The sequence below is a fragment of the Choloepus didactylus genome, chromosome 4, assembly GCF_015220235.1.
Source record: "Choloepus didactylus isolate mChoDid1 chromosome 4, mChoDid1.pri, whole genome shotgun sequence".
Classification (NCBI taxonomy): domain Eukaryota; kingdom Metazoa; phylum Chordata; class Mammalia; order Pilosa; family Megalonychidae; genus Choloepus; species Choloepus didactylus.
The window spans coordinates 74,657,643-74,671,859 of NC_051310.1; the positions used below are offsets into that span (position 1 = coordinate 74,657,643).

Consider the following 14,217-nt stretch of genomic DNA (forward strand, 5'->3'; position numbering starts at 1 on the left):
CAAGACTCTTATTTATTATGTTTTTCGGGTAGAGAAATGCTTTACTGTGCACATAGACATTTTGTCAAGGTTTACATCTGTCTGCAAAATGGGTCTTATCTTATTTTCAAGGACAATAACAAAAAAAACAGTTCCCCAGCTGCATTCTCACGTCCACACATACTTTAACAAGGCATACCTTGATAGTGTTCTATCTTAGCAGGGGCCTAGTGTTCCAGGCCCCCACCTCAAGTATGTTGGAAGGAGAGGAGAAACTTCAGGCTCTGTTTTCCACACCTTATGGTCTCACAAATATGAACAAACATTAATGAACAAATTTTGAAATTTAAAAGCTGACAACATGGGCTACCAGGGGATAGAGGGTAGAGATTGGGCATTTGATGCTGAAGGACTACAGAATATTCAGCAGGATTGATTTTATAGATCCAGAAATAGTATAGTGCTGTGTGATGGTGTCACAATACTGTAAGTACACTGAACAAAGATGTCTATGAGTAAAGCTGCAAGAGTTGGGATAGGGGAATGTATGACAGCAGAAATAAAGATAGATGATAAAGATTGGGACTGTATAACTTGGCAAAAACTGGAGTGGCCAATGTCTGTTACTAAATGTAAAAAGATAAAAATGTTTTTACATGTGGAAGAATCGATGAATGTCTACCAGCAGAGTGTTGAAAAAAGGATGGTATTTGGCAAAAAACATGATCAAAGCAAACTGGAATCTGTGGTCAACAGTAACATTGTAATATGCTTCCATTAAATGTAACAAAGGCAATATACCAAAGCTAAATGTGTATGAGAGGGGGATATAATGGAGAGATATGAGAGTCTTCATAGTTGCGTTGTTTTCTGTCTTTACTATTATATTTTATTGTATGACATGTTATTTTTTTATCATCTTTTTAATTATTCACTAAAAATACCCAAAAAACAAAAAAAAACACTTTTTTTTTGTAGGAATCAATATGTTCAGGTGCTGATTGTGGTGATAAATGTACAGCTTTATGATGATACCGTGAACAACTGTATACTGTGGACAAATGTATGGTATGTGAATATAACTCCATAATATAAAATGTAGGAAAAAATAAAAATAGGAGTAAAAGTGTTGGAGAAAACATGGAGAGAGGGATGTACCTATCTACTGTTGATGAGCAGGCAGAATGGTGTAGCCTTTCTGGTGGTTGGTGTGGTGGTTCCACAAAAAGGTAAGAATGTGGGGGCCATAAGGTCTTGCAGCCTCATTATAGGGTATGTAGTTGGAAGATCTGAAAGCAGAGACATGAATGGACATTTGCACACTGGTGTTCATGGAGGCAGTGTTCATGATTTGCAATGGATGGAGGTGGCCTAAGGGTACACTGACTGAGGAACAGAATGGTGAACTGTGGTGTGTGCATAGAATGGAATATTGAGCAACTATGAGAATGAGTGAAGCTGTGAGACATGCTATGAGGTGAATGGATCCTGTTGACAGCATTTTGAGTGAAGTACACCAGAAACAATGGCAAACACTGTAATGCCTCACCAATATGGATTAACTATAATGTGTAAACTCAGAATTGAATCTTAGAACATAGGCTAACAGGAGAACAATTATTGTAATGGTCCCTAGATTGTAAGCTCTTACAGCAGTCAAATCTATTCCTGAATTGTAATGGCTGTCCTCAAACTCTGAGATGCTGATCCCGTTATGTATAACCTGGTTGGTCTCTGGAACATTGGGTATCTGTGTGACACCCAAAACTCAGAGCTAGAGCTCAGCAGATATGAAATCTGTATTAGCACATACAGCAACTGTTTAAAAAAAAAGAAAAAAAAAATGCTGAAAAAGAGCCCAGACTTCAATTAGTGATATGAATGGAGCAGACCTGGTTAAGACTAGGACAAACTGGGCCAAATGGTAAAAACAAACAAACAAACAAACAGAGGGATACTAGTGCTGGAGAAATGTGGAGAGAGGGATATACTCATTCCGTGTTGGTAGAGAGGTAGAATGGTGCAGCCCAGCTAGAAGGCAGTGTGTTGGCTTCACAGGAAGCTATACATGGGGTTCTCATTTGGTCCTGCAACCCTGTTATTGGTTATATACTTGGAAGAACTGAGCAGGGACATGAGTGAATATTGCACACTGACATTTATGTCAGCAGAAATCACAATTTGCAATGGATGGAGGTGGCCTAAGGGTACATTGACTGATAAATGGAATGGTGAACTGTGGTGTACACATGCAGTGGAATCCTGAGCAGAGGCAAGAAGAAATGAAGTTGTGAAGAATGCAACTAGGTGAATGGACCTTGAACACAGTATTTTGAGTGAATAAGCCAGAATTGAAAAGACAAACATACCACCTCACTAATATGGACTAACTATAATGTACAAACACTAAGAATTGGATCTGAGAGCATAGGTTATCATGGGAAGGCTTATGGTAATGGTCCCTAGATTGTAAGCTCTTATAGCAATCACATCTATTCATGAGTTTTAACTGTTGTCTCAATTCTGAGATGCTGAGCTGTTTGTGTATAATGTGGTTGGGCCCTGAAACTTTGGGTATCTGTGTGACACCTGAGACTCAGAGCCAGAGTTCAGCAGCTATGAATGTCAGCATTACCCCATATAGGAAATGTTAAAGAAGCTGAAAAATAGACCAGACTTCGATTAGAGATGTGAACAAAATGGACTTGATTAGAACTAAGGTAAACCAGACTAAAGGGAAAAGGATGAAACTGTTTTAAAACCTCAACTTCTGTGTGACACCAAAGGAAGAGATGTTTATTTGGTGCAAAAATCTATATTTTTCATAGCATGCTATATAAGTTAACTTGAATGGTCAGTTTATTCAAACACCATAATTACATGGAACCTTGAATTGGGAGTGAGATCTGGTTGGTTTATACAGGTTAGCCTGAAACCCTGATACATCCCAGAGTAACTTGGGCAGAGAATAAAGTGTATTTGCACAGCCCCCTTGAGGGCATGGAGAAAAATGTAGAAACATTAAACTTCCCCACCTGGGGGATTCCAGATATTCTCAGGAGCATTGGGGACTACCATTGTAGTAAGCCAAGTCCTCAATCTTGGGGCTTGCCCTTATGAAGCTTGTTATTGCAAAGGACAGGCTAAGTCTACTTATAAATGTGCTTGAGAGTCATCCCCAAAGAACCTCCTTCATTGCTCAGATGTGGCCTCTCTCAGCGCACTCAGCAGGTAAACTCACTGCCCTCCCCCCTATGTGGAACATGACTCCCAGGGGTGTAAATCTCCCTGGCAACATGGGACATGACTCCCAGGATGGGCCTGGACCCAGCATCATGGAATTGAGATAGCCTTCCTGACCAAAAGAGGAAGAGAAATTAAAATAAAATTTCAGTGGCTAAGAGATTTCAAGTGGAGTCAAGAGGTCATTCTGGGGGTTACTCTTTTGCATTATATAGATATGCCTTTTTAGTTTTATTAGAATATCTAGAAGGAAATACCTGAAGCTGTTGAACTGCAATCCAGTATCCTTGATTCTTGAAGATGATTGTATAACTATATAGCTTATACTTTGTGACTGTGTGATTATGTAAACCTTGTGTGTCACACTCCCTTTAAGCAGTGGATGGACAGATGAGTAGAAAAAGGGGACAAAAAATAAATGAATATAGGGAAGTATAGGAGTATGAGGTGTGTTGGGTATTCTTTTTTACTTTTATTTTTATTCTTATTTTTAGTTTTATCTTTTGGAGTAATGAAAATGTTCAAAAAATGATTGTGATGAATGCACAACTATTTGATGACACTGTGAAAAACTGATTTTACTATTTGAATGATTGTATGGTGTGTGAATATATTTCAATAAAATTGCATTTCAAAAAAGTTAAAAGCAAAAATGTTAACATTGATGTGGTTCTGAGTGTATGTAGGGGTAATATTTAGGACAGTTGTATTATAAAGGCAGGAGGGTCAAGGGACCTAAATGGTGGTTAGATACCTAAATTCCTTTGATTGTTTGAAGTTGTAAAATGTTTATACTAATGGACTGTGATTAATGACTAAAAAATTATGCAAAGAAAGGAGAGGCTAGGCCTCCCTATATTTGTGCCTAAGAGTCTCCTCCCGAATGCCTCTTTGTTGCTCAGATGTGGCCCTCTCTCTCTGGCTAAGCCAACTTGAAAGGTGACATCACTGCCCTCCCCCCTACGTGGGATCAGACACCCAGGGGAGTGAATCTCCCTGGCAACGTAGAATATGACTCCCGGGGAGGAATGTAGACCCGGCATCGTGGGACGGAGAACATCTTCTTGACCAAAAGGGGGATGTGAAAGGAAATGAAATAAGCTTCAGTGGCAGAGAGATTCCAAAACGAGCCGAGGGATCACTCTGGTGGGCACTCTTACGCACACTTTAGACAACGCTTTTTAGGTTCTAAAGAATTGGGGTGGCTGGTGGTGGATACCTGAAACTATCAAACTACAACCCAGAACCCATGAATCTCGAAGACAGTTGTATAAAAATGTAGCTTATGAGGGGTGACAATGGGATTGGGAAAGCCAAAAGGACCAAACTCCACTTTGTCTAGTTTATGGATGGATGTGTAGAAAAGTAGGGGAAGGAAACAAACAGACAAAGGTACCCAGTGTTCTTTTTTACTTCAATTGCTCTTTTTCACTCTAATTATTATTCTTGTTATTTTTGTGTGTGTGCTAATGAAGGTGTCAGGGATTGATTTAGGTGATGAATGTACAACTATGTAATGGTACTGTAAACAATCGAAAGTACAATTTGTTTTGTATGACTGCGTGGTATGTGAATATATCTCAATAAAATGATGATTAAAAAAAAATAAAAAAAAATTATGCAAAGAGATATAATGAAAACCATAGATAAAAATAAAATACTAAAGAATGCTCAGGTAACCCACAGGAAGACAGGAAAGTGGAGACAGGAAAGTGGAAACAGGAAAAAAATGGAAGGAACAAACAAAAAACCAAATGCTAGACATACATCCTGACATCCATAATTACATTAAATGTAAATGATCTAAACACACCAGTTAAAAGAGATTGTAAGCATGCTATCTACAAGGAACTCACTTCAAATATAATGATATAGGTAGGTTAATAGATAAAAGGGAAAAGTAATATCTTGCAAACACTAATCAAAAGAAAGCCAGAATAGCTATATTAATATCAGACAGAGTAGGCTCCAGAGCAAAAGAAAATTGCCAGGAACAAAGAGGGACATTGCATAATGATAAAAAGATCAAAGCACAAGAAGACATAATCTTAAATGTTTGTTCCCTGTATTAGAGCTCTTTAGGGAAATAGAACCAACAAGAGGTGTCTATAAATATAAGATTTATAAAAGTGTCTCATGAACTGTGGGTATGCACAAGTCCAAATTCCATAGGGCAGGAAGCAGACTGGCAACTCCAATGAAGATGTCCAATGAACTCCTCAGGCAATGAACTGGCAACTTTGACAAACTCTTCAGGAAATGCTTCACTGGTCAGCTGAAGAAGAAGTGAAGATCCTCTATCTGTCTCACTTAGAAGTCTCCAAATAATTGGATTAAATCCAGCTAATTGTGTTTTCTCATTGTGGAAGACATGCCCTTCATTGACATAATCAGTCACAGCTACATCCAATTGACTGATGATTTAATAAGCCAGCCTTCTGGTTTATTAACCAGCCACAAATGTCCTTGCATTAACAGTTAGGCCAGTGCTTGCTTGACCAGACAACTGGGTACCATTACCTGGCCAAGTTGACACATGAAGCTAACCATCACAGTCCACCCCTTGTCAACTTGGCAGTTACACACATCACCAAAAACCATACTTTATCTCTAAGTAGAGAACAATAACCAAAATATATTTCACCTGACAATATTCCATTGTCCTACGTACAACCAGAAATGCATTAAATCTCTCCAGAATAGGGTGCAACTCCTTGGGTGACGTTAACTCTTAAAATTGATTTCTTTTAACTTAAATACTGCAAAATGAACAATACAGCTTATGTCATATGATAAAGGAATAAGAGAAGAAAACAAAGATAATTGCTTTACAAATACAAACATATTCATAACAAAATGAGGAAATATTCATGCCATCATAGTCCTCATTTCTGTAACTGGTCATGTGGTCATAGTTCTTATTTATCACTACCTTTTTCCACCATCCATTCCATGTTTCCTTTACCTTTAGCAAACACTTCAGCTGGCTCTTTGCCTGGTGGGGTGACCCAAACCTTCATTCCTGAAGTTTCTTGGCCATTGGTAGTCCTGCCTGGATTGGGTTATTGCAATTTTCCATTGACTTTAATCACAGGGCATGGTAGAACTACGAGACACCCTACCAGATCTCCTATATTCCAGGAAAACTCCTCTTTACCTCCATTATGTAGTTGCAGTGCTATTTCCCCTCGATAGTCAGGATCAATCACCCCAGACAGTGCAGTAATCCCTTTCCTTGCCTGTTGATTCAGAGGCATGAGAAGCCCAAAGGGCCAGGTGGCAGTCTTAACTTCCAGTTCAATGGAATTATTGTTGTGTTTCCTGGTGAAAGCACTCCTCCTTTTGGAACAAAAACTTGTAGACCAGCAGGGCTTAAACTTGCAGGGACAGGAAGCAAAAATTTTCCTAGTGGATCACTAGGAGTGATAGTGTGTGATGCCACTCCTGTTCCCTCCCCTTGATTTCTGGACCTATGAATCCTGGCTATGGGAAAAACAGCACCATAGAGCAGATGCTGATTCAGAGCATAGTCTCCTGGAGAACACTGCCCCAGCCCTGCAAGGTATTGCCACCTACTTGGCACCATAGTTGAGTCTTTAACAGGCTATTCCACTGGTCTATCAACCCAACTGCCTCTGGATGATGGGGAACAAGGTAAGATCAGAGAATTCCATGAGCATGTGCACATTCCCTCACTTCATTTGCTGTGAAGTAGGTTCCTTGGTCAGAAGCAATGCTATATGGAATCCTATGACAGTGGATAATGCATTCTGTAAGTTCGTGGATGGCAGTTTTTTCAGAAGCATTGCATGTCAGGAAGGCAAACCCATATCCAGAGTATGTTTCTATTCCAGGAAGAACAAATTGCTGCCCCTTCCATGGTGGAAGTGGTCCAGTATAATCAACCTGCCACCAGGTAGGCTGATCACCTTGGGGAATGGTGCCATATTGAGGACTGAGTGTGGGTCTCTGCTGCTGGCAGATTGGGCAATTAGCAGTGTCTATGGGTAGGTCAGCCTTGGTGAGTGGAAGTCCATGTTGCTGAGCCCATGCATAACCTCCATCCCTACTACCATGTCCACATTGTTCGTGAGCCCATTGGGCAATGACAGGAATGCCTGGGGAAAGAGGCTAATTGGTATCCACCAAATGGGTCATTTTATCCACTTGGTTATTAAAATCTTCTGCTGAAGTCACCTTCTGGTGAGTATTCATATAGGACACAAATATCTTCATGTTTTTTCCCACTCAGAAAGATCTGTCCACATACCTCTTCCCCAGACTTCGTCACCAATCTTCCAATCATGTTCCTTCCAAGTCCCTGACCATCCAGCCAAACCATTAGCAACAGCCCGTGAATCAGTGTACAGACACATTTCAGGCCAATTCTCCTTCCAAACAAAGTGAACAATGAGATGCACTGCTCAAAGTTCTGCCCACTGGGAGGATTTCCCCTCACCACTGTCCTTCAGGGACATCCCAGAAAGGTGCTGCAGTGCTGCAGCTGTCCACTTTTGGGTGGTGCCTACATATCATGCAGAACCATCTGTAAACCAGGCCTGAGTTTTCTCTTAGCCAACTGAGTGTAAGGACTCCCCAAGATGACATAGCTGTGTGCTGGGAAAGAAAAGATAAGGTGGCAGGAGTGGGGGCCTTGGGCATTTGGGCCACTTCCTCATGTAACTTGTGCCTTCAGGATCTGCTCAAGCTCTATCTTGTATATACCATTTCCATTTTATGTTGGGGTGCTGCTGTGCACCCCAACTTTATGACTTGGTGGGTCAGACAACACCTAGCTCATGATAGGTAACTCAGGTCTCATGGTAACTTGGTGGCCATGGTTAAGTGTTCTGTCTCTACTAAGGCCCAGTAGCAGGCCAACAGCTGCAAATGGAGAACAGTTATCTGCAAAGGATGGTAAAGCTTTACTCCAAAATCCAAAGGGCCTGCATTGTGATTCTCATATAGGCACCTACCAAAGGCTCCAAACAGCATCTCTATTTGTCACTGACACTTCCAGCACCATTGGATCAGCTGGATTATATGGTCCAAGTGGCAGAGCAGCTTGCACAGCACCCTGGACCTGTCACAGAGCCTCATCTTCTTCTGGTTCTCACTCAAAACTAGAAGCTTTTCTGGTCACTCAGTAAATGGAATGGAGTAGCAGACCCAAATGTGGAATATGTGGTCTCTAAAATCCAAAGAGGCCAACTAAGCATTGTGCCTCTTCTTTGGTCATAGGAGGGGCCAGATGCAACAGCTTATCCTTCACTTTAGAAGGGATATCTCGATAGGCCCTACACCACTGGACACCTAGAAATTTTACTGAGGTGGAAGGCCCCTGTATTTTGGGTTTGTCTCCCATCCTCAGCCACGCAAATACTTTACCAACAAATCTAGAGTAGTTGCTACTTCTTGCTCATAAGGTCCAATCAATAGGATATCATCAATATATTGGACCAGTATGATATCTTGTAGGAGGGAGAAATGATCAAGATCCCTGCAGACAATATTATAACATAGGGCTGGAGAGTTGATATATCCCTGAGGTAGCACAGTGAATGTAAACTGCTGGCCTTGCCAGCTGAATGCAAACTGTTTCTGGTGGTCCTTACTAACAGCTATCGAGAAAAAAGCATTTGCCAGCTCAATAGCTGCATACCACATACCAGGGGATGTGTTGATTTGCTCAAGCAATGATACCATATCTGGAACAGCAGCTGCAGTTGGAGTCACCACCTGGATAAGCTTATGATAATTGACTGTCATCCTCCAAGGCTCATCTGATTTCTGCAGAAGCCAAATAGGAGAGTTGAAAGGGGATGTGGTGGGAATCACCACCCCTCCATCCTTCAAGTCCTTAAGAGTGGCAATCTCTGCAATCCCTCCAGGAATCCAGTATTGCTTCTGGTTTACTATTTTGCTAGGCAGGAGCTGTTCTAGTGGCTTCCACTTGGCCTTTCCCACCATAATAGCCCTCACTCCATGAGTCAGGAAACCAATAAGAGGATTCTTCCAGTTGCTGAGTATGTCTATTCCAATTATACATTCTGAAACTGGGAAAATAACCACAGAATGGGTCTGGGGACCCACTGGACCCACTGTGAGATGGACTTGAGCTAAAACTCTGTCAATCACCTGACCTCCATAAGCCCCAACTCTGACTGTTGGACGAGAGTGATGTTTTGGGTCTCCTGGAATTTCACTTCTGAAACCGTATCTAAAAATCTGCAAAATATCTGATCATTTCCTTTTCCCCAATGCACATTTACCCTGGTAAAACCCTGCAGGTCACCCTGGGGAAGGCTGGGAGTAAGATTATATAAATTTTTGGTAGTGTAACAGGGTCCTTCCCCAAGAATACCTGGCCTTCCCCCTCATTCAAGGGGCTCTGGATCTGTAAACTCTCTCAAGTCTTGGAATTGATTAAGGGCCCATGACTCTCTGTTTTTGTAATTCTAGGTCGATTTTTGTTCACTTGACATAGAATTATTCTGCTTATACAGCTCAAACAAGAATTTAGTGGATTGCCCATCAATTTTACTGCTTGGTACTCCATCATCTGAAAGCCAGCACTGTAAGTCTCTGTGAGTCAGATTATTTTGACTGCTGCCTTGAGCCTGTTATGGTAGCCATGCCCACCTTATCATTGACAATTAACTGCTGTCATGTGACTTCTGCCAACTTGGGATCTGGTTATCTCCATTGTGCTTAAGGATTCCAGCTCAGTGACAGCCATTCCCACAGTAATATCTGACCTACAAAGAAGGGTGACTACAGAGCTCTTCAGTGATGATGGAGCTTGTCTCACAAATTCATTCCTCACAGTCCTGGTAAAAGGTGTGTCCTCTGGACATTCCAGGAGTGTGTGAGCAGGCCTTCCATGATAAATCCACTCTAACATTCCAGTCTCTCTAAACCTTTGAATCTCCTCCTCTACGTTATAGCAGGGCAGTTCTGGCATTTTGACCTCAGGTAATGCCGGGCACCTTTTGATCCATGTTTCAGCCAACCACCCAAACTGTTAACACTCTAATCCCTCGAGCTACAACATTGAATGCAGAATCTCTGCTTAATGGGCCCATATCAGTAAATTCAGCCTGCTCCAACCTTATATTCCTTCCACCACTATCCTACACACTTAATATCCATTCCCACACATATTTCCCTGATTTCTGTCTATATAAATTGGAAATCTCATATAGTTCTATTGGAATATAGCATACTTCCTCATGGGTCACACTTTGTACCTCACACTTTGGGGCCTGTTGGGACTTTAGTCTAGTTACATGTCTTGAAGAAAAGACTGATGGTGTGGGTGGGTCATTAAAAGAATTAGAAGTATCCCTCAAGCCATTAACCTCAGGGCATTTTGTTGCAGTTTCATCTCGTGAAACCAGATTAATCTCTCCAGACAGAGGAGTGAGGGCTTCTTCCTCAGGGGAGGTGATTACAGGATTAGCAGGCACTGAAGGGTTAATCTCTTTAGGTAGAGGTTGGATGGCAGACTTCTTTGGGCAAACTGGAGGTGGGGAAATGGTTTCTCAGGGCAGACTGGAGGTGGGAGGGCTGTTTACTCAGGACAGACCACTACATGTATATCTAACAAAGACTCAGCAGAATCCAGGGGTTCCAATGTCCGCACTGCCATTATTATCAATCCCTATGTACCCACCCCAAGTTTCAGGATCCCATTCTTTTCCAATCAATGCCTTTACTTTAACAGCAGAGACCCTGCAAGGTTGAGATTTTAGTTTATGTTGTAAATCTGCTTGCACAATGAGATTGCATCTGGTTTTCAGAAATCTCAAGTCTGCAGCCACAGGAAATAAGATTTTCCTTCAAGGCACACATAGAAACCTTTACATCTGTCATACAGCACTTAAGTTTTAAATTTGGAGCTTTAAGCTCATCCCTTTCTCTTATAACTTTATCCAGCATATCTAGAGCAACCAGCCAACATCATTATACCTCTTAACTCTGCAAAACTCTGTTAAGGTGTCAAAAACACTGTCACCCAGAGCCTTGCTTCATGTAAGAGTATGGTTAGGAGAGTCAAACTGTGATATTTTGTGCATCTCTATTGCCAACTCATGCCATGGACTGTCAGTGCCATCTTGATTACTGGAAATGGAGTCATCAGTGCCTTTGAATCTAATCAGAGTAGAAAACCAATTTTAAACTCCCATTTTAAGATTCTGTTTCTCAAGAATCACTCCTAGTACCAACTTGTATTAGTTAGGGTTCTCTAGGGCAACAGAATCAGCAAGAGATATCTATAAATATAAGATTTATAAAAGTGTCTCACAAACTCTGGGTATGCACAGGTTTAAACTCCATTGGCAGGTGACATACTGGCAACTCCAATGAAGATGTTCAGTGAACTCCTCAGGCAGCAAACTGGCAACTTCAACGATCTCCTCAGGAAATGCTTTTCTGGTCAGCCAAAGAAGAAGTGAAGGTCCTTCTCTGTCTCACTTAAAAGTGTTCAACTGATTAGATTAAATCCAGCTAATTGCATTCTCTCATTGTGGAAGACACACCAATTGACTCATGATTTAATAAACCAGACTTCGCATTCATTAACCAGCCACAAATGTCCTTGTAGTAATGGTTAGGCCAGTGCGTGCTTAACCAGACACCTGGGTACCATTACCTGGCCAAGTTGACACATGAACCTAACCATCACATGCCCCAAACTACAGAGCTGCTAAATACATGAAGCAAGAATTGCTAGAACTGAGAGGAGAAATAGACAAATTGACAACATTGGAGATTTAACACTTCTCTCTCAGTATTGGATGGACCCACTAGACAAAAAAATCAACAACTATATGGAAGAACTGATTTACCATCAGCCAGTATAGAGTACACATTCTTTCCAAGCATGTATGGGATATTTGGCAAGATGGAGTATATCTTGGGGGCATATAGCAAACCTTAACACATTTAAAATAAATGAAATCATAAAAAGTATTTTCTGTGACCAGAATGGAATTAAACTAGAAATCAATCAGAGAAAGATACAGGAAAAATCTCCAAACACTTGGAAATTATAACATTATGTTTACGTATTAAATTGTAAGTAATCCATGATGAAAGAGGAAATCTCAATGGAAAGAAATATATTTAATAGAATGAAAATAAAAACAATTTTACGTAAAATTCACCAATTTACGAATATAATAAATAGTTTCAATAAAATTCTGCTTTCATAAGCAGAATGAAATTTATCAGCGGTAGGGCTGAGGCGCGAGGTGGGGCGCGGCCTGGAACGGGCGGCGCGTCCCAAGTTGAGTGTTGATCGCCTTTGTGTTGGACGGGGCGGAACCGCTCCCTTCCTCTCTTCCCGTTCCCCTAAGGTGCCAAGACTTGACCGGAGCCTTCTCCCTCTGAGCCAGTCCCAGCACGGAAAGCGCAGAGTGGAGGCCACGGCGGAGCCCTCGGAGCCCAGCCGGCGGGCGTGCGCTTGCGGCGGGAGCCAGGAGGAGGAGGAGGGGGATGAGGAGCAAAAGTCACTGCTGCCATGGATCACCTGGGCCCAGCCCCCTAAAGGCACCCCGTGGGGCGCCACGAGGCCGGTCTCCCCTCAAATGTCCAGCGACAAAGCACTGCTGCTCTCGCCCGGAGATGCATCCCGCTGCCGCTCCTGGAACATGAACGTCTCCAGGCCTAGCCCAATGGCCCCGACGGCCTCTGCTGTTAAGTAGTTGGTGGTGCTTCAGAGAAGAATGCATTCTTGGATGATCCAGAATTTGCTGATGTTGTATTGAAAGCAAAGCAAGCAATAGAGTTTGGAGTTTTTCCAGAAAGAATACCTCAATGTTCAAGTGGAAGTTAACTTTGTGACGGATCCTAAGAGGAAAATTATTGGTGTGTTTAAACTAAAACCAGAAGAGCCTGATGCTCATCTAAATCCAAAACGGACCAAATGTGTTCTAAGGTCTGCTGCCCTTACTTTTTTGGCAGAGGATGCAGCTTCCTAATCAGTGAAACCTTTCCGAAGCTGGTGCCTACCTTGTGGATGAAAAGCTTCATCTGGGCATCTTACCTAAAACAAAGGTGGTTCCGTTTGTCAGGGAAACATTTAACCACAATGCAGTTGATGGGGCAAAATCAAGAGGCAGAAAGTATGTTTTAAAGAAAGTGTTAAAGTAGGTAGAAAATTTCATCAGATAGGACTCCTTCCTAAGATTGGTTCCTTGGCTGTTATTTGTTCAAGATTACAAGGAGGCTGAATTTTGACTCAGGAAATTTGAATCTCACTGAGTTAGAAAACAATTTCAGTCCCAGTTTGAAAGATTAGTTTGGATTACATCATCAGAAAATACACACAGGGGAAATGATAATTGGTTAATCAAATGTGAAAAGCAGAGAGGTGGAAAGAACATTTCAGTAAGGAAATAAAGTGGGTTGCTGATAAAGAATCACTTATTAAAATAGCTGCCATTGATAATGGTCTAGCATTTCCTTTTAAACATGCAATAAGTGGAAAACAGATCCATTTCACTGGGGATGGCTTCCTCAAGCAAAAGTTCCATTTTCTGAAGAAATAAGAAACTTGATTGCACTACGTATTTCTGACATGAACTTAGCACAAGATTTATGTGAAGATCTTTATGAACTTTTTAAGACTGACAAAAGATTTGACAAGGCCACTTTTGAAAATCAGATGTTTGTGATGAGAGGTTAGCTCTTAAATCTTACCCTGCCGTTGAGAGATGGGAAGAATCCTGTTCAGCTAGTACAAAAGCCTTGTGTGATGGTGGAATGTAGCCAAGGTGGAAGTCAGGGTCGGATTGTCCACTCAAGCAATTCATTTACCCAGACTGTCCATTGCAGGAAGCCACTTTGTACCTCCTGGTAGCAGATGTAAGACAAAGAAACTGTTACCTATTGGTTGACATTATTGTGTTAAAATATTAATGTAAAATTAAGACCACAATGAGATACCATCTAACACCGGTTAGAATGGCTGCCATTAAACAAACAGGA

At 41.5% G+C, this 14,217-nt stretch overlaps 1 pseudogene; it reads left to right on the plus strand.

Annotated features, from left to right (window-relative positions):
• Window positions 1–340: 340 nt before the first annotated feature.
• LOC119532695 lies at window positions 341–14,089 on the plus strand (annotated as a pseudogene).
• Window positions 14,090–14,217: the final 128 nt, after the last annotated feature.